This window comes from Gallus gallus, chromosome 4, assembly GCF_016699485.2.
Source record: "Gallus gallus isolate bGalGal1 chromosome 4, bGalGal1.mat.broiler.GRCg7b, whole genome shotgun sequence".
In the NCBI taxonomy this organism is placed as follows: domain Eukaryota; kingdom Metazoa; phylum Chordata; class Aves; order Galliformes; family Phasianidae; genus Gallus; species Gallus gallus.
The window spans coordinates 18,818,965-18,845,733 of record NC_052535.1 but is presented as its reverse complement, the minus strand read 5'-3'; the positions used below and the strand labels follow the sequence as shown (position 1 = coordinate 18,845,733).

General features: G+C 41.4%; 1 non-coding gene across 1 annotated transcript; it reads right to left on the bottom strand.

The window, feature by feature from the left end:
- Nucleotides 1-5,861: 5,861 nt before the first annotated feature.
- Nucleotides 5,862-25,146, bottom strand: SLITRK2. The gene is made up of 5 exons (XR_001466280.3): nt 24,660-25,146; nt 24,424-24,541; nt 18,876-18,949; nt 9,820-10,080; nt 5,862-8,163 (listed from the first exon to the last, which is right to left on the bottom strand). It is a non-coding gene; the product is annotated as an SLIT and NTRK like family member 2 (transcript).
- Between the last annotated feature and the right edge of the window lie 1,623 nt (nt 25,147-26,769).

Sequence of the window (26,769 nt, the reverse complement as noted above, 5' to 3'; positions counted from 1 at the left end):
TTTCTGCAGGTTGCCTGGCTACAGTCTGGTGAGACAAGCTGATTTTAGAAAAAATCCTGGACATATTATATCTGTTATGCTTTCCATACACTGCTTAACAAACTCATCATCAGGAAATGGTTTTATTTTTTTGCAGCCAGATTTGCTATCATGTAACTAACTAACTTCTATAACAGAGTCTGTTTGATTTTTAAAATTTTTAAAATATTTTGTTGAGTTTACATACTTTTTCCAGTTCTGCTATTTTGTCTTTACAAAGCACAAGGCTAAATATGGTCTCCACAAGACAGCGGGCTTGTTCTAAGAAGACCAAGAAGATCATAGCAACATAGACAGCCGGCCTGCCCAGAAAAGTGACCATTCAAGTGTCCAGCTACAGGGAGAGACTGAGTCTGCTGCAGTCAGGGGAGGGTGGTAGGAATTCCACTTATGTGAGATGTGAGCAGGTGGATGAGCTGCTCAGTCTGGAGGTGGAGGTCAAGGAGGAGGTGGAGAGTCAAAGGACCATCAGGGAGTGTTAGTGGGAGATTGACTTGTGGGGTGATGTACTGGCATGCTGGAGGGAAGGGCGTCAGGTTTATACACCCAGAAAAGTGGTGGACTCCCTGCCCTTTCACAATCAGACAAACGTGACAGATTAGGAGGTTTAGAAGAGTCACAGAATCACAGAATCACAAGGTTAGAAAGGACCTACAAGATCATAGAGTCCAAACCATCCTCCCATTACCCTTGCTACCACAAGCCACTAAACTGTATCTTGTAGCTCCTCATCCAGACACCTCCTGAACACTGCCAGGGATGGTGACTCCACCACCTCCCTGGATAGGCCATTCCAGTGCCTGACCACCCTCTGAGAGAGAAAGTTTTTCCGTATGTCTAACTTAAACCTCCTCTGGTACAACTTGTGGCCATTTCCTCGGGTCCTGCTTGTTGCCTGGGAGAAGAGACCAAACCCCTCCTCATCAGAGTCCCTGGGTCCTGGCTCAGAGTCACAGGTGCACCCCTGTGTCTGCCTAACCCACTCCCCCAGGTCCCACTAAGCAAAAGGTTTAAGACGCTTGAAATTGAAGGGAAGGTGAGTGGGGAGGTGAGGGAGGATCTGCCTAAGAGGGAGCTTTGTGTGCAGTGGTCACCCCCATGCCTTGAGACTGCTTCTATCAGGAAAGACAGGAGGGTAATTGTGGTGGGAGATTCCCATCTCCAGGGAATGACAGCCCCATTTGAAGACCTGACCTGACTCATAGGGAAGCATGCTGCCTCCCTGGGGCCCATGTCAGGGACATCATCAAAAAATTCCCAGGTCTGGTTCAGTCCTCTGATTACTACCCAGTAATGATAGTTCAGGTAAGCAGTGATGAAATCAGTAATCAGGTAAGCAGAAATGAAAAAAGATTTCAGGGGTTTAGGGCAAATGATTGAAGAAGTGGGTGCACAAGTGGTAGTTTCCTCTCTCCTGTCTGGGGTGATAAGGGATACTGAGCAGACTAGGAAAACATAGGCTTTGAACAAGTGGCTGAAAGGTTGGCACCACCACAGGAACTTGGGGTTTTTTGACCATGGAGCTGTTTACTTGGTGCCTGGCCTCATGGCTGCAGATGGGTCTCACTTGTCTTCAAGAGGAAAGCTGATCTTAGCCCAGGAGTTGACAGGGCTTGTTGAGAGATCTTAAAACTAGGTATGAAGTGGGATGGGGATATAATGACACTCGCCAGGGTGGAGCAAGTAGTTCAGAAATTTGAACTAGATTTGATGAGCGAAGTAGGTGGAGGTAAGTGGGACAGAGAAGGGCTTGGGGATTTTGTCATTGTAGGAGATGGCAGGGAAAAGCCTTTGAACTGTCCTGTAGGATCTTCTGGGAACTCCTCAGAAAAGGTAATGTTGCTGACCCCGCTGTCTGAAATCTTCCTGTGTCCCTCTAGGAAGCAGTGGGGAAAAACTTTGGAATTCTTTCAGACATTTGAGGGAGGGCCCCTCTAGAAAGATAGCATGCCAGAAAGCCCAGCTGAAGTGCCTTTACACTAATGCATGCAGCATGGGAAATAAGCAGGGGGAGTTGGAAACCGTGATGCGCTTGGAAAATTATGATCTGGCTGCTATCACGGAAATGTGATGGAACAAATCCTATGACTGGAATACTCTGATTGAAGCTACCAGCTGTTCATAAGGGACAGACAGGGTAGGAAGGAAGGGGGTGTTGCTCTCTCTGTTAGGAAGTGGATAGATTGCAAAAAGCTCTGAGTAACAACCATGACCAGGTTGAGAGTTTATGAATGAAAATCAGGAATTGGTCCAGTAAAAGGAATCTAGTGATTGGGGTCTGCTACAGGCCACCTGCTGAGAGGGAGCCTGTTGACAAGGCCTTGCTTCAACTGCAGGAATTGTCAAGCTTGTGGGCACTTGTTCTGATGGAGGATTACAACCACCCAGATAACTGCTGGGATAGCAGCACAGCAGGTGGCAGACAACCCTGGAGTTTGTTGAGGACTTCCTGGTCCAGGTATTAGACGGACTGACCCGAGCACTGGAGCTGGTGCTCACCAATGCAGAGGAGAGCATTAGAGAGGTTAAGATTGGAGGCAGCCTGGGTTGCAGTGATTGCGCCCTAGTGGAGTTTGTGATCTGGAGGAATGCATGCCTGGCAAAAAGTAGAGTCAGGACCCTGAACTTCAGGAGAGCAAACTTCCAGATTCTCAAGGAACTCCTGGGTGGATCTCCTGGGAAAGTATCCTTGAGGGCATAGGAACAGAACAGAGCTGGCAGCTCCTTAAGTACACCCTTTTGAGAGTGCAAAAGCTCTCCATCCCCCAGCAGAAGAAATTGTGCAGAGGAGACAGGTGACTGGCATGGATAAGCAAGGACCTGCAGCTTAAACTGAGGGAAAAGAGGGAAATGTACATGAACTGGAAGAATATAGGGATGCTGTTCGCATTTGTAGAAATAAGATCAGGGAAACCAAGGCACAGATTGAGCTGAACTTGGCAAGGGATACGAAAAATAACAAGGGATTCTACAAGTACATAGGCAGGACAAGACAGACCAAGGAGTGTTCCTCCTCTGATAAATGAGGACAGAGAACTGGCATCCTAAGATATATAAAAAGCTGAGATGCTCAGTAAGTGCTTTGCCTTGGTCTTCATGAGTGGTCAGGTTTCCTATGTCTGCTAGGACCTTGAAGCTCTAGGTGTGAGTGACAGGGGCAGACTCCATCCTACTGTAACAGTGGAACAAGTCGAACACCTCCTCGTGAAACTGAGTGTGTATAAGTCCATGGGGCCGGATGGTATCCATCCTAGGGCTCTGAGAGAGATGGCTGATGTGGTAGCCAAACCACTCTCCATCGTATTTGAAAAATCATGGCTATCTGGTGAAGTCCCTGGTGACTGGAAAAAAAGGAAATATTACTCCCATTTTTAAGAAAGGGAGAAAGAATGACCTGAGGAACTACAGGCTGGTGAGCCTCACCTGTGTGCCTGGGAAGACCATGGAGCAGATCCTCCTGGTTTACCATGTTAAGGCACATATGAGATGAAAAGATGATCTGAGACATCCAGCATGGCTTCACCAAGGGAAGACTGTGCCTAACCGATCTGGTTGCCTTTTGTGATGGAGTGACCGCACTGGTAGACAGGGAAAGGGTGACAGATGTCATCTTCTTGGACTTCTGCAAAGCCTTTGACATGGTTCCTCACCACATTCTTCCCTCTAAATTGGAGAGGATGGACTGTTTGGTGGATTAAGAATTGGCTGGCTGGTCTCAGCCAGAGGGTTGTGATCAATTGTTCTATATCTGGGTGGAGGCCAATCACAAGCAGTGTATCCCAAGGCTCCAGCTTGGGACCAGTGGTCTTCAACATCTTTATCAGTGGCATAGATGATGGCATTGATTGCACCCTCAGCAAGTTTGTAGATGACACCAAGCTGAGTCATGCAGTCAATACATTGGAGGGAAGGGAGGCCATGCAGAGAGACCTAGACATGATGGAGAAGTGGGCCCATGTAACCTAGTGAGGTTCAATAAGGCCAAGTGCAAGGTGTTGCCCTTGGGCCAGGGCAATCCCAGGTGTTTATACAAACCGGGAGAAGAACCCCTTGAGAGCAGCCCTGTAGAGAAGGCCCAGGGGGTCCTACTGGATGAGAAGCTGGACGTGAGCCAGTAGTGGGCACTTGAAGCCTGGAAGGCCAACTATATCCTGGGCTGCATTAAGAAGGGGATGGCCAGCAGAGAGAGGGAGATGACTGTCCCCCTCGACTTGGCTCTTGTGAGGCCCCATCTGGAGTACTGTGTCCAGGTCTGGAGCAGCCACTACAAGAAAGACACAGAGCTCTTCGAACAGGTCCGGAGGAGGACCACTAAGATGATCAAAGGGCTGGAGTATCTCTCCTATGAAGAAAGATTGAGGGAACTGGGATTATTTAGCTTGGAGAAGAGAAGGCTCCAGGGGTACCTCACTGCGGCCTTCCATTATTGAATGGAGGGGGAATGACTGTTTGCGAGGGTGGATAGTGATAGGACAAGGGGGAATGGTTTTAAACTGAGACAGGGGAGATTTAGGTTAGATATTAGAAGGAAATTTTTCACACAGAGAGTGGTGACGCACTGGAACAGGTTGCCCAAGGAGGTTGTGGATGCCCCATCCCTGGAGGCATTCAAGGCCAGGCTGGATGTGGCTCTGGGCAGCCTAGTCTAGTGGTTGGCAATCCTGCCCAAGGCAAGGGGGTTGAACCTAGATGGTGATTATGGTCCTTTTCAACCCAGCCCCTTCTATGATTCTCTTCCTTGTATGTATCAAATACAGCAGCATGTTTCTGTATATAATCTATTTCCAAACAGTAGTCTTTGAAAACTGACACTATTAGTGCCATATTATTTGTCAGCACTGCACTGCACCCTCCTCGTGTTCCAGAGCCAGGACAGCCACTCTACTGGACAGACCTGCTGCCATGATCGCACAGTTGGGTCATGTGCAACCTGTAGGTAGCTTATTGGATATGTCTGCTCTACACAGATCTCTCCAAATAATCATACACTGTGTGGACACTGGTAATGCTCTGTTCTTGCACAACTCAGCTATATGTCCTTTCTGTGCTAGGTGCTTTCTCTGTCAGGCAAAAGCTTGTGTTTGTTGGGCCTTAGAGTATTCGGACTGATCTATACATCCATTTTGAACTCTGATGAGGGTTGTGATTTGTTTTCGTATTTAGTGCTGTAGTTGTGCTAGCGCTGTCTCTTAAATTGTTGCAGTTATTTTGCCATCAAGGTGCAATTGTATTTTTCGCAGCCTTTAATGAAGGTATGATCTTGACAATTATAAAATCCCTTATGCCATTATCAGGAAGGGGAGCTATTTTGCTCTATCACATTAAAGAAAATATGTTTTGGCAGTAAAGTGTTGTCAGGGTTTTGTAACTTCGCTATTGGTATTCCACATCATAACATCATGGACAAAAGAGAAGAACTACGTATCCCAGAGGACCTCACGGTCAGAGAAGGAAGACACATCACGGAAGATACGTCATCTGGTTGCGCGCAGTTTTTCTTCACTTTCGCTTGCTGCCGGGAGAGGTGTGGGTGTGCTTTCCAAGCCGGGCACCTTCATCAAGTAAGGCTTTCGGTTTCGGAAAACTCTCTCACTCTCTCTCTCTCTCTCCCTCTCTATCGCTCTTTCGCTCTCTCCCTCATTTCATTTGGTTTATTATCCTTACTCCCAATTGGATTGTATTATATTGTGTCATCTTGCATCCCAACATCATAGTTAGTAAAATAAGTTCTCCTTCTTAGATCGCTGCCGCTGCTTCATTTTTCTTGGGAAGCCAGGGGGGAGGGGGGCCCGCAAGCCCACTGCCCCCCTGTCACGGGCACAGATCTATCTAGGTAACTCCATGACAAGTGTGTATTCAGAAAAGTCAGCAATAATAAAAAATGTGTGCATTGGAAAGAATTTCCCATTAGAAAGGCATGTTCATTGTGTGCTTTTTCGCTTTCTGTCTCTTTATTATTGATCTATCTGTCTGTATTTTATAGCATATCAGTGAGAAATTCCACCATTGCTATTAAGTTCTGCTGCCATCACAGGGCCATTTGTTCATTTACATTCTAGTAATTCTACATCCTATTCTAGTATCTATTAATCCAGTTACCCAGTTTTTAGTAACAGAAGTGATTTATTCTCTTCCGCATTCTTTTACTGTAAATTGGACACTTGTGATCTCATAGCCATTGGAACTAGGATTGTATTCTCTTTGTTTTATGATGCCAAAGCTGCCTTTCCTTGTTGCTTATTATCACCCACATTGTATTCTTGTACTGACATTGCTCATCCATGGGGATGCAATTCCTGGCACATAAACTGTGTTGCAACAATAATTTTTATTGGTGGCAGTTGTAGTTAATTCTAAGCATATTAAAAAGAGCTCTCTTCACATTTAGAAGACTGATTTTGAAGTCATAAGAAAATTCTCTCACTTGATGTTCCAAGATAGAAGTCTATTATCTAGAAGCCTCACACGTTCCATCCAAAATGTGTGCATTTGAACAACGAATGCAACACAAATCTGAGCTTATAGCCAACTCATTAAACTGACTGAAAGAAAATTCATCTCTGAAACTGAGAGCAAAACATTTTCAGTAAAACAAAGAGATTCCTACATGGTCTAGAGAGGTTGCTAAGCATGTGCTATAGGACTAGAGTGCTATAATTCTGTCACATTAGGAGTCAATGGAAAACAGTGTTCTACAAATATGAGAATTGAAACAAACAAGTATTTAAGTATTTAAATGTGGACAATTCTTTTGTAGTCTTGTCTTGAAGAAGAGCCTTTCTTGAATTGTGTAAGCATGGCTTCTGGGTTAAAAGTAGAAGACTATGTTAATGTACTGTAATGTAAACAAATCTTTTTAATCTCTGAGGGGTGGCTGTGGTCTCTTGCCTTTCTTCAGCTTTTTTCTTGCATCTGGGCTGCAATATTTTTGTCCTGGTGTCAGACCCAAGATCATTTCAATTTCCTAGAGTCAGAGAATCAAAGACCTAGTTTGCCGTCCTTCTCATGCTGGCAATGGAGTATCCCGAGAACCTACAGTTTCCTATCTGTTGCTATCTTTGTTAGGAATAAATTTCTTTATAAACCAAGGAGAGCTGGATCATGCTTGTGCAGAGTTCTGCTAGGATTCTGTGTCTGCTGAGGAGAGGTAGTGAGGCCACAAAGGAAAACACTTCCACAGCTTTGCTGTGTGCTTAGGTCCTGCCTTCCCTTCTCTCAGCAAATCTTACAGTGTAATAGAATATGGTCATCTTTGGTTAGGCTAGCTTAGTTAATTACTGTGAATTTCGACTTCTACTATGAATTGATTTCACTGCACCTTATGTTTATGAAAAATCTTTTCCAGTTTGTAGTCTGTAGTAACTTTACAAAAAATCTCTCACACACTCAGATTTGGGGCATCTTTGTGTGGGATCTCTCTTTGATGGACTGTTTAGTTCTGCTTGATAACATGAGGCACAGTCTTAACTTGTTATGGCAGCATCATTATCACAGACTCCCATGGATCTGAAGCATAGTGAAACCTCAAAACAATGAAATAGGATCTTTTTAGCTTTGAATCAGCCCTGTATTTGCAGTGTTAAGGTTGATAAGATCTGGAGAGATCTAAATGTACTTAGGGGCTGGACAGTAGGAATAGGTACAGTTAGAAAAAGTAATTATGGACACGGTACAGATATGATATGTATATTTATACTAAGAGAAACACACAAAATTATGAATCAGAAATATGATCCTTCGGAATATATTACCTATACAAGCAAGGGACTAATTTAGAAATAGGTACTTGGCTGTAAAATGAGTATTAAATGACTGTTAACACAAACTATGTGTGTTAACTGCTTGCATTTTTATTTTCAGAAATTTAATAAAGTTCTTTCAATTGTAAAAAAATTAAACTTCATATTTTTACATTACATCCCTTTATTTTCTCTCCAGAAGTGTATAGCATTTCACCAAAAAAAAAAAAATGAAATGTGGGAAGTGTTCAGTATTTGTTTTTTGGACTTGGTGTTTTTAAGCCATTACCTAGGTGATGAGCTCTTTCCTTCGGGTTAATAGTGGTCATTGGCAGCATATTATGTTTTTGAATTCTTCAAGTTCACTATACTTATATTGGAAAAGCTGTAAAAAAAACAATAGAAGAACATTAGAAGGATTGTATAGACGCCTGGTTGAACACACAATTACTAAAATAACTGTCTAGTACCAAATCTGCGTCCCTGCTCTCAGAAAGGGGCTGTGTCCTTGTAGTCTGGCTGCAAATCTGTATTTGAATATGCTCAGGCTATGCAGCCAGATGGATGAGGAAGAAAAGCAAGCTTAAGCAATGAAAAGACAAAGCCGTTGATTCCTTTGCATAGCCACTAGTCATTGAAATGTGAAGGAACTCGGTATTTCTGAGACTCTTTCTATCAAGTTACTCCAAGAATAATTTCTTTTTCTCTTTTAACCATTGAAATTATATAATAATATATAATAGTAATAATCGATTTATATACTATTTTGATACTCTGTGTTTTAGAAAGATGTTTTTTTATGTCTAAACCTATTATTCCACTGTACCATTAATGAATGTGTCAGTGAAGCTATTACCAAAATATTTAGTGTGAATTTGGTGATACCTTGAGGAAGATTTGTTTCCTTGGCACTTCCTCTGAATGAAAAATTCTTTCTTCCAGGAAAAGTACTGATGGGGATAGTGTACAAGCTTTTTTTTTTTTTTTTTTTTTTAATTTATTTTATTTTATTTATTTTTCTTTTTTCAGTAATACATCAACTCAGAAATACAGGGAGGTAAAACTCTGAGTTACTGTCATTGGTAGACTGCTCTCTTACCTGTAGTTCTATTCTTACCAGAAAATTCTATTATGAAAAAATAGAAAATATGCTCTGATTTGTAAAGTTTCTTATGCTACTAAAAGGACAGGACAATGGTATATGATCTTTAAAAACTCAGCAATAATGGCACATGAAAGACTCAAATGAATGGAACAAGGGCTGATTTGTAGAAGTGTTTCACTGAATTATCTTCCCCTAGAAGCATCACTAAATAGATTAACTTATTAGGAAAGCATACATTTTCATTGAAGAAGGCGGCTTTTTCTCCTTATTTCAGTCACCTACTTGTTTCATTTGATATCAGCATATTTTAATTAAAAGGAATTGTTTAATAGCTTGATTACATGTAATAAAACATCTTGTTAAACTACCAATTAGAAATTTTTCTGGCCATCTTTAATTAGAATGCATTTTTGTAATTTCTCACATCAGATTCTGAGGAATCTATCCTTATAATCAAAATGTTCCTGGAAGAAAAAAGAAATCCAAGCCACTGAATGTCAAATAAAAATGCAAGAAACAAATTGGAGTAAACATTACCATCTGAGATAAAGTGGTAATAAAACACTCAGGTTTTGGCTTACAAATGAAGTTGGGTTTTTTTTTTTCCCTAGATAGTTAAAAATCCCTTGCAGCACTGGAAATACTGTAATTGGCATCCATGACTTGTTCTGTGTATACAGCAATACAGCAAGAATACTTTTTCCTGCTCATTTGGAAATGTCCATTTATAGCTTGTAGAATGCTTTCTCTGGCTTGCAAATCCACGATAAAACACGGCTACTACAGTTCACTGATCCTTCCCTTTGAAGGTCTAAGTTATTAAAAATATATATTCCGCCTTTTTATTGAAGTTTCTCTGTGCAGATACAGTCCTATTTGCTTTTTTTTTTTTTTTTTTTTTTTCATTATAGTATAGACAAAAAGGAACTAGTTTACCTCTGATGCAGAGCACAACCATCAGGTGTTCTTCTCTTGTGCACTCTCAGGTACTAGTTTTCAGAATAGCCTTGAAGAGATTCCACTTCGCAGACGGTGACAGCGTGACCTTCAAAGTTATGATATTTTATAGTCATGTATTCAGTGCCCTGTCACCAAATCTAAAGCTGATGCGTTTTGTGTTTGGGTGTCATTTTTCAAAACAGTTTTATAGCTCATCTAGATCTGGAAACTGTTTAAAACTAAATCAAGTATTCATTCCTGCAAAAGATGCAAAAATACAGGCCCATTAGCTGTGACAATATCAACATAATATTTGGCACGACTGACATTTCTGCAGGCAAAACAAACAAAGCAAGCTTATTCAGAAGCTGAACTAATTGAGATATTATGCATTTCAAGTATTTGGAATTTTTTTTTTTTTTTTCTGGCTGGTATAGTGCATTCGTCTCACATATACTATTGTATTTACAGTGATGAGGAAAAGATTTCCAGGTCAGGTCAAGGATAATAAACCAAGAGATTAATACTCCAAGTGATGAAAGGATTTTGGTGCTTCACAATATTTCATTCTAACTAGCGTCGTGGATATATTTATATATATATATTCCTTGTTTTAAAACACGGACTATGCTATACAAAATTTGAATTAAGAAAATACAGTTTTTTTTGCATTCCTTTCTAACCATCACTGTCAAAGCAGCAGCTTTTATCTCTGTAAATCAATATTCCAACACCTTGAAGGGGGTAGATATTCACCAAAGAAGAGCAGCAGTATGGCCACAGTGTTTCAGAAATCTCCTGTCTCTGCTCTGTAGGTTCTATGTCACTGCAACTACTTATTCATGTGCCTGAAAACACAGCATTAACATCGTCTTTCCCATAGCAGCTAATACAATCATGAAAATAGTAACGACTGAAACATTCCCAATCTCAAAACATACTTTCCTCTGTGAATCATACTTTTCCTTCTGTGAATAACTGAATAATAAGTCAGTGAAAACTGACTGAATAGTAAAATAATATGATTCACTTATGTTCATTAAAATCTTTTTTCCAGACATTTGCTCTAATTTGAAAATATATACATACATGCATTTCTGAGCAGCAGCCTATATTAAAAACCACAAAGGTTAATGTAATTTGAGCGTCATGAAATGTGATTTTATTTGGAATACTGCAGTCTGTGAACATTAAGTTCTAACAAATAATTCAATGACAAATCACATAGGGCACATACATAATATCAGTACATACTGTCATGATAATCATTCTTCTAAACAGTAGTAGTATACAGGCTTAGTATTTTGGCTCAAGGTGTTCATTTGCAAATGAACAATCCATCATGTGTAGGAAAAAAGAAATAGTCCCAGGTTTGTGTCAGGTAGCCCTGGTCTTAAGTGCTGCTCTTTGATGTGACATTGTCTAGACCTAATGCCAGTGGAAGTAATAGAGGGGAGAGTGGCTATTTCATTATTTTGGATAAATTAGAATATTGGCTGCCAATGCCCAAGTATAATGCTTCTAGCGTTCCATATCCGTAATTCACATCAACAAAAAGCTTTATATGCTATACGTTTTTTTCCAAACTTCTTCAATATATCCTCTCTCTATATGCAACCTTTAAGAGTAACTACCTAGGCAGTATGTTGCAGTCATTCCATTTTTCCTTTCTATTTAAAAAAAAAAGTAGACCTGGCTGAACTTAACTGAAATTAACAGAAGTCATTCTTCTGTTTTCTATTGACTTTGTAATAACTTTCATGGGAATGCATATTGAACTGCCATCAGGGACATAATTTATTCTGACAACTATAGAATAAAATTAACAGTGGCATGGTGAAGCACAGGGGAGAGATGCACATCCTTAGTACTGTGTGGGACTATACATTATGGCCAAGAGTCATGCACATAGGAACCACATAGTACCAAGAGAAGTTTCTGTCCCACCTAACAAAAAATGGTGGAGCTAAAATTACTAATTCAGTAATAATTAACTTGATTTTAAGATATGTGACAGTTTGCTTGAATTCCTCTGTGACTGTTCAGTTCATATTGTTCAGAAGAAAACATAAAGTTTAGTTTGTGTGTACATAGTAAGAGACTAGACATATTAAGGTTATAAAGAACATTTTGTTACTATCACAGAGTGCACAGCACATATGTTATATGATGGATTAACAGCTAACAAATTCAAGGACATATTTTGAATGTCTCTGAATTAAATCAGTACTTTGATTTTATTAAAAAGACCTCTGAGTATTTCTTAATATTATTAAATTCATGTCTATTGTGGGGCTACATGCTAGGAATTAGATGTAATTCATTCTTCTTATTTTTAAAATAATATAGCATACTTTTTAAACAAGATACATTTCCTTGACATTTTTGTTTTTTCTCTCTTCTCAGGCAGCCTTTTTTGTTACATTCTTTATCCTTTATACCAATAATAGGAGCGTCTATATAGCATGACTAAAACCAACAAGAAGCCTCTACAGGACTCTGCAGATTAGTATTCTCCATAGTATTTCATAAATTTAGAAATAGTTTGTTTCTGCTGAACTCCAATGTAAGGGAACTGTTGAATCACAGCCTGAACCTCTGACTGACCACCTGAGGCAAGCACTGAGTCAGCCGTTGGGGCACAGGTGAAGGCAATTCACCTGTGTGACTGGAAGGGGTGGAGCCAGGCTCCGCCTCTCCTAGACCCCATTTGAAGGTGACTGCCACTGAGGAAGGATCTCTCTCTGGAGGTTGCTTCTTGTGGAGTTTCTTGTGAGCCTACAACACTGGCGAGCACTTTCATTTTTCTATGATTGTCTTTTCCAACATGATAATCTTACTAAGCCTAACTTCTCTGTATACTTATTGATCATCCAATTCTTTACAACATATGTATTCTTATTGACCTTACATCCAACAACACAATCTGCTCCAGTTAAAAGGTGTCTTAGAGAAATATCTTCAGTAATCTAACTATTGACGTTAAACAGAGATGATGTTGAGGTTAATTTGACCTACCAGTTTGGGACTGCAGCTATATTAATATTTTTGACTGCTTTGTCTGTTCTCAAGTGATCAAAGAATCTTTTTTTTTTTTTTCTCCCATGAAGCGTTTGCACAGTATTCAGGTTAGGCTTTCTTCTTCATTTATTGCTCAACCTTATTAATATAGCAGTTAGTAGGGGTTATCATAATGAAGTCTTACCCTTCCTAAATATTCATGATCCTATAATGTTCCTCTCTTCTCTTTTCCTGCTTTTGATAATTAATCACATTCCAATGCTTTTCATAGTCTCCACATTCTAATAAGAACAATATGAAAAGTAAGAGCAAAATCTAACTCTTGCTTTCTCAGATTTGTCAGTCTCATTTGTATAGGGTCTACAGCAGAGTCATGAATTGCTTTGCATCACACCAGTATGAAATAAACCTGGAGATATTTCCCTTCCATTTCATGTGATGATTGCTCATTTGTAAATAAGCACCTAGAGCCAAAATGAGTCTTGATTTTGACTTGTGATGTTCAGAAAGCTCTCCTAGTTTCCAAATCACTGCAAATTTGAAAAATAATGCCGTGTTTAACTGACAGATCAATGAAACATTCCCAGTCAACAAGGTCCCAGTTTAATGAGTTGCACAGAATCACTGGAAAAAAAAGTGACGCTTACCCTAATTGAGAATTGCAGCCCTAGTTTGAGAATGGCAAAGAAGCTGGTGAGGGGCCTGTAGTACAAGCCTTATGAAGAGCAGCTGAGGGAGCTGGGATTGTTCAGTCTGAAGAAGAGGAGGCTCAGGGGTGGTATTACTGCTCTCTACAACTCCCTGGAGGGAGGTTGTGGTGAGAGGGGGTTTGGCCTCTTCTCTTGTCAAACTTGCGATAGGATGAGAGGCACTGGCCTCCGGTTGCAGCAGGGGAGATTCAGGTTGGGCATTAGGAAATACTTCTTCTCCAGCAGAGTGGTCAGGTGCTGAAACGTGCTGCCCAGGAAGGTGGTGGAGTCACCGACCCTGGAGGTATTCAAGATATGTTTAGATGTTGTACTGAAGGATGTGGTTTAGTGGGAAATATTGGTGATAGGTGGACAGTTGGACTGGATGATCTTAGAGGCCTTTTCCAGCTTAGGTGATTCTATGATTCTAATATTGAGACAGATGTAAATGAAAGAAATATTTCAACAATATTTTAACGTCTGGGATTTTGTCTAGCACACATGTGAAGCCACCTAAATAAAAACATTAAAACTTGACTTTTCTGAAGTAAAAATGACTGCAGAATTACTCTTCTTCAGTATGTACATTAATTTAACTACGTTTGTAAAATTGTATAAAAGACTTTAAAACATTTCAGTGTCCAGAGCTTTGTTTTGAAACACCAAATGAAAACACCAAAACACTGTAGAATGTATTTAAAAAACAAGCTGTAAAAAATAAGGAGATAAGTTGTTTTACCCAAAGCCTATGAACTTAAAGTCTTTAGTTACAGCAGAAGCAGCTCTGGTGGATAGAGACGGTGTACCAGATGTGCCAGTGTACTAACAGCTGTTTCTCCTTGTTTTCATGAACAGGAATATGTCTGTGTGTAATGATCATCCTTGCTTAGATTTTTGTGAGAAGGTTTTCCATGTTTTTAAACTTACGACCATTTCAAGCCGACACCGCAATAATACTAGCAAAACAAATATACGAACATCACCAGATTCTTGAAGACAGACATTTTTGTAAGTGCAATTCACATTATCTATATCAAACTAGCTGCAATTGTAACAAGGAGTGATAACTAACATGCATATGCTTAGCCATCCACGAATTACATACTTCCAGATTTAAACAGATTTTTTGTGCTATTCTTGTGCTACTTTTCACACTTTCACCATTACATTGGCTGCCCAGTTAATTTTAGTGCACTCCATCCAATAACAAAAGAGAGAGCTGTTCATACAATCTGTCATCTCTAAGTTCAGGGATTTAAAAAGAGTTTTTAAAATATCTGGCTGTGATGATGGCTTCTTTAAAACCCTTTCCCATTTCTCTTTCTCTATAAAGTCAATGTTCCTATTCTAATGAAAGAATTATGGCAGAATATCAAATTCCTCATACATCTTCTGCTTCCTGTACATTTGAGCATTCAAAATAGCACCAAACTCTATTGTGCTGCTATGATTAATTTACAGTAATGATACTCAAGTCAAATGAAAGACCAAGTTTCACTCTTACAAGTCTAAAATGTCTGAGAAAACTACAATTTGCCCCAACTTCAAGTTTCTACGTTATTATTAGTGATATATTTCTGATATAAGGCAAACCAACTAACAACTGGAACATACAAACAGCATAAGTCATTCTCCCTTAATTAGTGTAGTTTCTGAACGATGCTATGTCTGTGATTGTAGGTGAAGGTAACTACCAGTATTCTATGAAAAAAAATTTATTCATTCTTTTTCAGTGTATAATTCACATTAGAGTCCAAAGTCATTTAGAAACCATATATGTAAGTTATGTTCAACCTGCAGCCTGTGGGCTGCGTGTGGCCTGGTATGGCTGGCAATGCAACCTATCCTCTGGCCTGCACTATAAAGGTGGTGGCCCTTCCCCACAAAGAGGACCTGGGCAAGCACCCATTGTTCAGCAACAACCATTCCATCAGTGTGCTAATAACACTGTGTCAACTGAAGCCAGGGCATGGGGGGGGGCAGTGCTGTGCAGTGCCTACTCAAGTAATAGCAAATAATTGTATGAATTTTGATAGATTGCTTAAACACAGTGCTCTGAACAGTGAAGAATATGCAGTTATGTTTTCTGTTTGTTTTGATGAAGCAGTTTGAGAATGGGTTTCAAGACTGCCAAAAAAAATCATCAATTTATACTATTATCTGCAAATTTTCAGATGGGATGTATAGAGTTGCAATCAGATATTCAACTCAAAAATCTGATCATGTCTCCTTACCAAACTTTTGTAAGACCCCTCTTGCCAGAGAAAAATATCCTTTGCTTCACAACTATACCTTAGTCATATCATCACTTATTTGGCAGTATGTACATTTGTGAGCAATTGTCAAGGATGAAGCACAGGAAGGGTAATTCTTCATCAGAAATCTCTGATGAACACCCTGAGACCTCACTAAGAATTGTAGCCACTTCCATTGAACAAGACTGATGCGTTAGTTTCACAAAATCAAGGTCAAATATCCCACTAGTTTAATGTTTTTGTTGCTTGCATATTAATTATATGACATATCTTACTGGGGCTCCTCTGAAAGTAATGCCTCCAATGCCTCCAATACGTTGGCCCGTGACATCAGAGGCAGATGTTGGTGTCGTGGCAGCAGAAGGTGAACCTTACCACCAATATCCCATTGCATTTTGATGTTGTGTGATAGATGGCAGCAGAGGGGCAGTCGGAAAAAGTGATGTCTGACATGGAAGTGCATATGGAGCAAAGATATGCCACTGAATTTCTCCATGTGGAAAAAATTGCACCCACTGGCATTCACTGATACTTGTTGAATGTTTATGAGGACTAAACAGTGGGTGTGAGCACAGTGAGGAGGTAGATGGTGCATTTCAGCAGTGGCAACAGTGGGTCACTCCTCTGGCGCAGATTTTTATGGATGCACCATGCAGGCTCTTGTTCACTGGTGGCAAAAATGAATGGCTGATGGTGTTGACTGCACTGAAAAAGAGTGTTCTGCAGCAGAGCTTGCTCTATCAAACAGTATTATCTTGCTCTTTGTATCTGTTGTCATTTCCATGGAAATAAATGGGAGACATTACTTTTGGAACAACTTATATGTATTTGGCCCAAGAAAATTCCTCTTTATTCAGTGCAGCCCAGGCAAGACAAAATGTTGGACACCCATGATATAAGTCAATGAACTCACTGTGGTTATGAAAATTGAGAAGATATAGTAAAAAATATATGTTCTTTTTTGTCTATTTTTACATAAAAGTTGTTTGACTTTCAAAGAGAAGTGGTATAAGTTATTCAGCTTTTATATTAATGACATTATGAAATATTTTGGGATACTCTCAACTACTTTTACTTAGAATAAAAGTAATTTCTACTTTTACTCGTAAGAAGAAAAAGGAATCCAAGATAGTCATGGCTCCCACATAGAAAATTATTAGTTAAGATGATCAAGTCGTGTATCAATAAAAAAGTCAATCACCACTTGAAGAAATAGAGCAGCATTAATGACACATTTTAACTACTTTTTTATGACATCACCTACCATACTGCATACAGCTCTGGCCACCCGTCTTCCGGAAAGTTAACTCAGCATGCTTCATTGGCTTATTACTAGGATGGTCAGAGGAAAAAAGTACTTGTCTAAAGGGAAGACACGAGGCAAGCCTGGCTTGATAAGCTTTATAAAATGAGGGCTGGGAGGAGGAAGGAGAAAACTACAACCCGTGCATATCCAGAATGTTAGAGGGGGGAGACATGATGGGTGAAGTGAAACACTGTGAGACAGGGAGATAGTTAATAAAAAGCACACATTTTTGCTAAGGAAGAGTGCATACAAACTAGCCATTAATAACTTAGGAAAAAAGTTCTGAATTATAGGAGTAATCAGATTCCGCTTCCAGGAAAAGTCATAGCAATTCAAAATAGAACAGATGAAAGTGGTAATATGACTTTTTTCTTGTGAAAGCTGGAAAACGAAGTAAAAAATCCAGAGACTCCCTTCATCTACTGTATTCCCTTACAGAATTTTCAGACTTAATTGAAAAGTCAAAGAGAGAACTTGGGGGAAAATCAAGTCACAATGCCCATGGGAAAAGAATAATTCTGCGTTCACAGCTTGAGCTCGATGGCATAGTGCAAAAGAACTACACTGTGTCGTCACTGAATTATGGTGATAGAACATAACATTGACTAAGTAGCTCACCTGGGGAGTGTCAGCCACCCTAAGCAATGATGAGATAGGAGGTGTTTGGAAAAAGAGGTATAGAGTATGCATGTACAAGAGGGCAGAAACTTTATTGTAAAGGCATCCTCAATCATAACTTGCAAGTGCTTGTTTTTGCAATATTAGTATGAATAATCTTTTGAAGAGTTTACACAACTACTCTACAGTGAACATCAGTGTGCAGTAGATATAGTTGAGAGCAACAGTGGAAATATTCAGTGGTGCTTTCCATCTCTTAGTAATAATAACTTAAGAGTTAAGAGCAGAAGGAAGCATACTGAAAAGCGCACACAGTACTTTTTGTATCATGCAAACTAGTGAATCTCTTCCAAGATTTACAAACCTAAAGTGATAGGCTGTTTATTCTTTCAGGTGGAGTCTGTTCCTTACTTCTGATCATCTTCCTCATTCTTTTTCTACATGTTTTCTAGTTCTGTACTTCTCTTTAAGTTGATTTTATCAGAACTTCATTCAGTATTCAAGATGGGAACACCAGTGATGTACTATGTTTTCTGATATGTTCTCAGTTTTGATTGCTTTTTTTTTTTTTTTTTTTTTTTTTCCTAGATTTAACATTACTTGTCTTTCTGAACCTGAAAAAGGTTTACAGGAAACTATTAGAAATGACACAAATTTCTTGGTAAGACAAATTTGAATCCAACATTATTTTTCAGTGGTCTTAGAAATCTGAAGAGGTCCCACTTGAGTGAAAGTTGGAAAACATTGCTTCTATTTTCAAGAAGAGCAATGGAGAAGACCCTGGTAATTATGGACCTGTCAATCCCACCTGCAAAAATGATGGAGAAAATTACGCTGAAAAACAATGTCATCACTGCTCACAGGCAGCGTGGGTTCATGAAGGAAAAGTAACTTGGATTCCTTCTCAAAGGGTGGATTGTCTTTGCTGCTTTCCATTCCTCAGGTGCTGATAAGGACTTAGGTGATAGGTTGTCTGACACCACAGTTAGTATGATATTTGCATTCTATTCATGTGTATCTTAATTATCTCAGTGCACATTTTACAGGAGAGTACCAAACAGTCACTTAAAACATGCATTTTCTTCACCTATTTCATCAAGATGAAAGAGATACACTACTTTTCCACTGTGGTACAAATCAAATAAATTAATCAGCCAATGTCACCTTGCTTGCAGAGTCTGAATATCTTCCAGTCCTTGAGATTTTGTTTGGTACAAGTGGACCTTACTCAGAATCTGCTGGAAGAAGACCAAATACAAATGCTGATTTAAAAAAAAAATTAAAAAAAAATCAATAACTTATTTAGCATTTACTGAACTCTGCTCACAACAGATATGTAAAAATATAGATTGATCAAGTAAAATGGGTAAAGACAGGAAGGGTTGATATTAGGAAGAAGTTTTTCACACCGAGGGGGGTGACGCACTGGAACAGGTTGCTCAAGGGGGTCGTGGATGCCCCATCCCTGGAGGCATTCAAGGCCAGGCTGGATGTGGCTCTGGGCAGCCTGGTCTAGTGGCTGGTGATCCTGCCCATAGCAGGAAGTTGAACCTAGATGATGATTGTGGTCCTTTTCAGCCCAGGCTATTCTATGATTCTATGATACAAAAGCAATTTGTGTATCTTCGATTTCCTTTCTGTCTTTTCTGAAGGTAATGTCCTTTGAAAAGGAACATTCTCCATGGTGTTTCATCACTTTGAATAATATTCTCATTCCTGGTTGACTTGATTTTTTTAGTCCCATGCCTAAGTATGTACAGTTTATAAACACAATTAAAGACCAATTGACAATTATGAATGCTTCTTCTAGAAAATGCCACAGACTATACATGAATTTTTGTTCCTTAAAAAGATAGTTTCTGCCTGCCTCCAGTCCTGCATACTTTACACTTTATGACTTAGTCTTGTTTTTTACTTTTACAGCTGCAAAAGACAAATCCGACTGAGCGGGTGATCTGAGACAGACAGCATGGCTTCACCGAGGGAAGGCTGTGCCTTGCCAATCTGGTGGCCTTCTACAATGCAGTGATGGCATTGGTGGACAAAAGGAAGGCAACTGATTTCTTTTCCCTGGACTTTGTTGTAGTACACGGGTGGCCCATACGGGGATCGAACCCGCGACCTTGGCGTTATCAGCACCAAGGCCTTTGACGTGGCCTCCACCATATCCTTATCTCTAAATTGGTGTGATACAGTTTTGAAGAGTGGACTACTTGGTGGATAAGGAATTGGTTGGAAGGTTGCAGCCAGAGGGTTGTGGTCAATGACTCTATGTCCAGGTTGAGGCTAGTGTTGAGCTATGTCCCCAGTTGGTCCATCTTGGGACTGATACTCTTTAAAATCTTTGTCAGTGACATAGATGATGGAATTGAGCGAACCCTCAGCAAGTTTGCTGATGACATCACGCTGAACAATGGTGGGCCCTTGTGAACCTAATAAGGTTCAACAAAGCAAATTGGAAAGTTTTGCACTTGGGTCAAGGTAATCCCAGGTATGTATACAAACTGGGAGAAGAAATCCTTGACAGTAGCCCTGCTGGGAAGAAAGTAGGGGTTTTGGATGATGACACAGCATGAGCTGGCAGTGTGTGCTTGCAGACCAGAAGGCCAATGCTATCGTAGGTTCCATCAGAAGAGGGGTGGCAGCTGGGCAAAGGAGGTGATTGTCCCCCTCTACTCTGCCCTCGCGAGGCCCCATCTGGAGTACTGCATCCATGTTTGGGGCCCCCAGCTGAGAAAAGATGTGGAGCTTTTGGAGAGGGTCCAGAGGAGGGCCATGGAAATGATCCAAGGACTGGAGCACCTCTCCTAAGAAGACGGGATGAAGCAACTGGGCTTGTTCAGCCTGGAAAAGAGAAAGCTATACGGAGACCTCATTGTGGCCTTCCACTACTTAAGGGGAGTTTATAAACATGAGGAAAGTCAACTTTTTATGTGAGTAGATAGTGATAGTACAAAGGGGAATGGTTTTAAATTATAGGAAGGAAGATTTAGATTGGGTGTCAGGGGGAAGTTTTTTACTGAGTGGTGAGGTGCTGGAACAGGTTGCCCAGACAGGTTGTGGATGCTCTGTCCCTGGAGGTGTTTAAGGCCAGGTTGGATGGGGCCCTTCGCAATCTGATCTAATACTTATCTAGCAACTGGCAACCCTGTCCGTTTTGGGGGGGATTGGAACTTGATGATCCTTGGGGTCCCTTCCAACCCAAGCTATTCTATGATTCTAAGATTCTGTGATCCCCAGAGAAGCAGTAGCCACAACCATATCTGTGGCTGTGCTCATGCAGCTCAGCTGTGACTGAGGTTTGTGCAGATCTATTTTGCTACCTCACTGCTAGCTTTTTCAGGTATTGTTAACAGCGTATCCTGACATGCGGGAAGATGTGTCTCCCACATTGAACTCTATGCCCTTCAGCCTCTGAGGCTGCTTGTTTTCCGGAGATGTGGTCTCTAAAAAAAATGTGGTGTTGACACAGTGTGCAGCACTTGGATTTCTCAGCTTAGGGAGTTTAAAAGAACTCTGTACAGGCACCAGTGGGTTTTATTAGTTAGAATTAAATCATAGGATCACAGAATACCAGGGATTGGAAGGGTCCTTGAAAGATTATCAAGTCCAGTCCCCATGCCAGAGCAGGAACACCTAGATCAGGTCACACAGGAACGTGTTCAGGTGGGTTTTGAATGTCTCCAGAGGAGATCTCGCAACCTCTCTGGGCAGCCTGTTTCAGTGTTCTGTCACCCTCACCATAAATAAGTTTTTTTCTCACATTTATCTGGAACCTCTTGTGTTCTAGCTTGCACCCATTGCCGCTCGTCCTATCATTAGATGTCACTGAGAAGAGCCTGGCTCCCTCCTCATGACACTCACCCTTTACATATTTATAAACACTAATGAGGTCACCCCTCAGTCTCCTCCAAACTAAAGAGGCCGAGCTCCCTTAGCCTCTCCTCGTGAGGGAGATACTCCACTGCCTTCATCATCTCTGTGGCTCTGCACTGGACTCCCTCAAGAAGTTCCTTGTCCTTCTTGAACTGAGGGGTCCAGAACTGGGCACAATACTCCAGATGCAGTCTCACCAGGGCAGGGCAGAGGGGGAGGAGAACCTACTAACCACACACCTTCAAATACACCCCAGGATGCCAGTGGCCTTCTTGGCCTCAAGGCCACACTGCTGGCTCACGGTCATCCTGCTGTACACCAGGACCCCCAGGTCCCTTTCCCCTTTGCTGCTCTCCAACAGGCCAGTTCCCAACCTATACTGGTACCTGGGGTTGTTCTTACCCAGAAGCAAGACTCTACTCTTGCCCTTGTTGTATTTAATTATATTTCTCCTTGCCCAACTCACCAGCCTGTCTAGGTCTCGCTGGATCACAGCATGGTCTTCTGGCGTGTCAGCCACTCCTCCCAGTTTTGTGTCATCAGCAAACATGCTGACCATGCACTCTATTCCCTCGTCCAGGTCACTGATGAATATACTGAATAGCACTGTTCCCAGAACCAGTGCCTGAGGGACTCCACTAGACACAACCCTCCAACTGGACTCTGTTCCACTGACCACAACTCTCTGGCGTCTTCCATTCCGCCAGTTCACAGTCTGCCTCACTACCCAGCTGTCCAGACCACACTTCCTCAGTTCAGCCGGGAGGGTGCTGTGGGAGACGGTGTCAAATGCTTTAATGAAATCAAGATAGACCACATCCACTGCCTTACCATCATCTATCTACCTGGTTATTTCTTCATAAAAGGCTATCAGGTTGATCAAGCATGCTTTCCCTTTGGTGAAGCCACGATGACTGCCTCTAATGACCCTCTTATCCTTGATATGTCTAGAGACAGTGCCAAGGATAAGTTGTTCCATCACCTTTCCATGGCTGGAGGTGAGGCTGACTGGTCCGTAGTTACCAGGGTTTTTCTTTTTGCCCTTTTTGAAGACTGGGGTGACATTTGCTTTCCTCTTCAGGCACCGGTCCCATTCCCCGTGACTTACCAAAGATGATGGAAAGCGGCCTAGCAATGACTTCCACCAGCTCCCTCAGCACCCACTGATGCATCCCATCAGGGCCCATGGATTTATGGATGTCCAGATTGCTTAACTGGTCCATAACCCGGTCTTCATCAAGTGAGGCAAACTCCTCTTATATCCTGGCTTCCTCTGGGGCCTCAGGGGCATGGGGCTCCTCAGGACAGACCCAACAGACAAAGAAGGCATTCAGTAATTCTGCCTTCTCTGTATCTTCTGTCACTGGGGCACCCATCTCATTCATGAGTGGGCCTACATTGCCTCTAGTGTTAGTCTTATCTGCAATGTATTTGAAGAAGCCCTTTTTGTTGTCCTTGACCCCTCTTACAAGGTTTAATTCTAAGGAGGCTTTAGCTTTCCTAGTTACCTCCCTACATACTCTGACAACAGTCATATTCCTCCCAGGTGGCCAGCCCTTCCTTCCATGATCTGTAGACTCTCCTCTTCCACTTGAGCTTTCCCAGCACTTTCCTGTTTAACCACGCAGGTCTCCTGGCTCCCTTTCTCAACTTCCTACCTGTCGGGATGCTCTGACCTTGATCTTGACAAGGTCAAGGATCTTGGAAGCGGTACTTGGATGCTAATCATCTTGGGCCCCTTTACCTTCAAGTACCCTGTTCCCATGGAATTTCCCCTAGCAGTTGCTTGAAAACTCCAAAGTTGGCCTTACTGAAGTGCAGGGTTGTGATTCTGCTTGGTATTCTATTCCAGCCACATGAGATCCTGAACTCCACTACATCATGGTCGCTGCAACTAAGGCTGCCCTCAACCTTCACTGCTTCAATCGGACCCTCCTTATTAGTGAGAATAAAATCCAGCAGCACTCCTCTCCTAGTTGGCTCATCCACCATTTGCATCAGAAAGTTATCATCAACACACTGGTGGAAGTTCCTGGACTGTGGATGGCTGGCTGAGCAGGCCCTCCAGCAAATATCAGGGTAATGAAAGTCCTCCACAGTAACCAGGGCCTGTAATTCAGAGGACACTATCAGCTGTCTGAAGAAGGCCTCATCAACTTCCTCATCCTGATCCAGTGACGTGTAATAAACACCCACAGTGGTATCACCCATGCCAGCCTGCCCCTTAATTCTCACCCCATAAACTCAACCCACTCCTCATCCCCCCCTGGACAGTACTCGATACATTGTAGTTGTTCTCTCACATAAAGAGCAACTCCATCACCTTGACTTGCTGGCTTGTCTTTCCTGAGAAAGACATAGCCATCCATGACCACATTCCAGTCATGTGAGCTGTCCCACCATGTCTCTGTAATTGCCACAATGTCATAATGTCCTGACCGAGCATGGGTTTCTAACTCCTTCTGCTTATTCCCCATGCTTTGTGCATTGATGTACAGGCATATCAGGGAATGAGCTGAACATGCTGATTTTACCCTAGGGAGGTGGGAGTTCTTCCAGTCTTCATCAGTACTAGAGCTCTGACCCACCAGTACAAGCCCAGTTACAGCCCCATCCCCCTTCGAATCTAGTTCAAAGCTCTCCAGATGAGCCCCGCTAATTCATGTCCCAGAACCCTTCTGCCCCTGTGAGATAAACCTTTCCCATGTGTTACTGTTAGGCCTGGTGTCTTATAAAACCAGCCATTATCAAAGAACTCAAAGCCCTGCCTTGTAGCACCAGTCTCGTAGCCAAGCATTTATGGACTGGATCCTTCTATTCCATTCCATATCCTCACCTGAAAATGGAAGGAGGGAAGAGAAAATAGCTTGCACCCCAGAGTCTTTCACCAATCGTCCCAAGGCCTTGCAGTCTTCATTCCCCTCAGACTACAGGATGCAGCTTCTGTCATCTGTCTGAAAGAGCAGTAGTAGGTAGTAGTCTGTCAAGTGCACCAGGCTGGGGAGTGTGCTGGTGATGACTGATTTTGAAACCTGTGTGTTCATTAGGACAATTTAAAAAATGGATTTTTACCTGTGTTTCTGCTGATGCCACTTGTCAGTGTTGTATCTCAGTGTTTCCCGCTCAGGAAGCCTGTTCAGAAGGCAAGTAAGTTCTGTTAGTTATTTATTACAGAAGGGTGAGAAGTGGTTAGAGACATTTTTGATGTGACCAAGATGATAAGGAAGACCTACAGTTCTCTGGATCCCCGGTGTGTGTATATGACATCTGACCGACAGTGAAACAGTTCAGCTCTTTTGGAGGAAAATATTGGCAAAGGAAAAACTTTTCAGAAAGATCTGAAAGAAAACTGCTATCACACATAAAATTCAAGTGTAGACTTCGTGGAGCACAATACTCTTTTGTCTGGACTTTTGTTACTTTCATTTCCTTTTACTTAATATTTAAAGAAACCTTCACTAAAGCTTATGCTCTCATATGTTTTGATTCCCAACAGCATGTTCCTGTGAATGAAATAGCATGACTTATTTTTTTATTCCACATGTATTTACTCATATAGGTAAATATAGTTATTTAAAAGTTATTAAGTATGATTAGGTAATATTTAAATCTCAGTGTTGTTCTCACCAATCTATTTTCTTTTCAGCTTCAGATATTCACATAACTAATAATTTTCTTTTTCTGTTGTTATACAGTGATTCTTTGATTCTGAATGTCCCATGAGTAGGACACTACACTAGGGAAGTACAGTTTACATTTTCTCTGTATAATTTGATGTTTTACTATCCCACAATTTAGTTTCTCAATAGTTATGTCTATGTAAGATCTACAAGAGCCTAATGGTTAAGATATGTGTTCATTACCATGTAAATTTATCATGAAATGCATTTTATAGTTCTAAGAATAATCCTTATGGGAAACTTGAAAACTATTACTGTGTGTAGTGGAATTCCAAGGTCACAACCTGAACCAGTGGGTGGGCTACATGAGTGCCTGGGTGCCTGGCGTGTGTGTGAGGGGTCTGGAGCCACCCCTTCTGTCTCTGCAATACTTCCTGTGCAATCTGAGTCTGCGTGGGTCCCCCTTTTCCCCCATCCTTCTCTCCGGTGACGCAACAGTACGAATGGGGGAGGGTCACATTCCTCAGCTCATCCCTTTCTCCAAACTGTTACCCGGGATTCCTAGGATCCCCATATCATGGGATTGCTTGTATCGTTGAAAAATGGGGCCCCCTGTGGGACAGAGGAAATGTTCAGGAGTCCCTGCCCACCTGGCTAAGTATTTCAATAGTCTAAACAAAAACGTACTCACAACTCGAGAACAACAATTAGTTGTCTCCACGGGGGCATGGCCACTGCTGATGGCCTTGAACCAACTAAATATAACTGAAGCAGCTCTCACTGATGAAAATCAACTATTGCATGACCGTGTGGAAGAACTGGAAAGACAGGTCGCAATTTCAAGAGGGAAAAAACCTAATCCTATCATTCCTCTACAAAAAATCCAGAATATCTCTCTAGAAATTACTGGGGACCCTGTACAAGAGAATCCATGTGAACTGGACTCTGTAAATGAAAGCACTAAAAGTCGGATCTTGAGGCTCCACTAGAGCTAGATCCCTTTGAGATCCAACCAGTTGTAACTCAAAAACAAAACAAAACCAAAAAAAAAAAAAAAAAAAACACAGGATAGGCCAGCGGGGCTGCCCTCTGACCAGTGGCCCCCTCCCAGAGCACACGACGTGTAACAGCTCGCCCATACACGGCAGCTGAATTAATGGATTTAGTACAACAGTTTAGACAAAAACCGAGAGAGAGTGTGCCAGCATGGTTGCTCTGATTATATGACATGAGGGAAGAAAGCGTTGTGGTGAATGTACCAGAAATTTCAAAACTGGCATCCATTACTACTCACCCTGCCCTCAGGCAGAGACTACATGCATCTTTCCAATATAATGAAGAAAATCATTCATTGATTACATGGTTAATGGCCACATGCTGTGCAACATGGACAAATAAGAGTGATATGCCATTAAATACCAACTTACGGTCCTCTATGGAGGATGTGCAAAACTACATTCGAGAATTAGGCATGAAGGAGGCAATTTATGAGGAGGATTTTGAGAGCCCAGACACGATTAAATTTTCAGCAGGAATGAGGGACCTCATCCTGAAGCAAGTTC